Below are 2,079 nucleotides of genomic sequence, written 5' to 3' on the forward strand. Positions count from 1 at the left end.
TATATATATATATATATATATATATATATATATATATATATATATATATATATATATATATATATATATATATAATCCTATAACTCGGTTATATTTTATATTTTTTTTAATCACTCACAAAATGTTCATCAAACCATATATTAAACATTGTAAATAAGGGAAATTATTCATAATTTATAATTTAGAGAATTGCGTTAAAAAAAATTAATGATTCCTGACATTTTTTTAACGGCTCAAGATAACGTAATTCTTTAAGTTAACCTAGTCGTGTAACAACACATGATGCGCGATGTCATACTTCTCGACATACATGCTCACCGGCATGCACTGTAGGCAGCTTACTTCATTGCGTAGATCTTTCAGTGCACGATAGTAACTCTTCAGGTAACTAATTCTTCCTGCCTACAGAGTTTCAGTCAGCATACATGGCAAAAGATATGAAATCGCGAAACGTGCGACGCTGGTCTTAAAGTTCCTTATCAAGCGATATTTTATTTACAATCGTTTGTAAAATGTTCTCCGAAATTGCAAAAAGTGCGGTTTAAATGGTCATGATTGCGAGCCATTGCTCACGAGTTTGTAAGTCAATCGTTTATCACAGAAGTCGAATGACAGTACACGGAATTAACAGTGGCTCTTTATTATACTTTTACTTCATAGATAAAAGTATCATAAAAGCACTTAATTCTTTTTGTAGTCCTTCATTACAGTTATAATGTCGGGTGTCTTGTATACTATTACTTCGGCTACTATCATAACTATTCACCACGCAAACTTGTAAATGGTAGCTCGCAATCGTGACCATTTCATGCACATATTTACTAACATCAGTGAAAAACAATGTACGAAACACTAAGCAAACGAATGCAAACTTTATTTCTATAGTTTAGACCCTTTCCTTTCCGATGCAATGTAGAACGCAGCCGATGATCTAATATGATAGAACTGGTTTTGTTTAAATTCCCAGAAGTTGTTTTCTTAATTGAACCATTTCAACCAAATTAAATCATTAGCTACATTTCAAACTGCATCGAAACTATATTAATACAAAGTATATAATTATCCAGAAAGTGAGTGTACACGTATGCTTCGGAGTTCAAGAAAAGATAACAAACGATTGTTAAAGTTCTTTTTCTCGGAGTATACGAAAGAATTCTCTTTAACGCATTTACGATGCTGACATTTTGTGAAGTTAAAATTTGATGATAAAGAAAGATGAAAAATGATACAAAATTATTTGTACTTTGAATAAACGTAATAAAAATTATATACGTACACTAAGAAAAATTGTTTTGCTAATGTAATAAAATACCAGTACCCACAACACATGGTCGATAATATAGAACAGCAAACAATAGAAATTAATGATTTGTTGCTTTCAATTTGACCGTAGCAACATTTCTGTAATGGATGCAAATGTTATTGCATAATTAATCCAACAAATCATAAATTTGACTTGCTAGCAATACAGTGGTTAGAAATGATCAGGAAATCAGAGTTGTATTAATAAAGAAATATTCCTTTCTACAAGAATTTTGGAAAAGAAATAGCAACACGTAATTATTACATAAATACCAGATTTGTTTTTTTGAAACTACTAATTTTTAATGTCGCAATATTTCACGCACACGCACGTATCACCTAACAGCAACTACCTCGCTCTGACTAGTCAGCAGTGATGCGAACTCGCACGAATTATCGCCACACAAAAATTTCATTTGGCTTCGAACAAACCGCTCGTGCTTGCCATTATATTTATAACTGATATTCTAAGTTACTTATAATATTTACTATATATATTTATATATACTAAGTTACTTATAAAACTTTGTACACCCAGAAAATAATGTGACTAATATTTCAGGCAATGTATATCTGTTAAAATGACAAATAATAAAAAATGATTTGTAACGGTAACTGTTCGGTCTTTTTCCGTTAAACGATCATCAAATAGCAAACGTGCTTTTGCTTTGGTAACAGAATTTTTATCAGTACCAAGCCAATTATTTTCTGTGTGTGTGATATATATATATATATATATATATATATATATATATATATATATATATATATATATAT

General features: G+C 30.0%; 1 protein-coding gene across 1 annotated transcript in view; it reads right to left on the minus strand.

Annotated features, from left to right (window-relative positions):
* The window catches only part of LOC116848844, a 120,848-nt gene that overhangs the window by 32,629 nt on the left and 86,140 nt on the right, over positions 1 to 2,079 (minus strand). The window lies entirely within an intron of this gene.

Source organism: Odontomachus brunneus, unplaced genomic scaffold (assembly GCF_010583005.1).
Source record: "Odontomachus brunneus isolate Ranch 3 - 2012 unplaced genomic scaffold, Obru_v1 Obru_scaffold_005, whole genome shotgun sequence".
Taxonomy (NCBI): Eukaryota; Metazoa; Arthropoda; class Insecta; order Hymenoptera; family Formicidae; genus Odontomachus; species Odontomachus brunneus.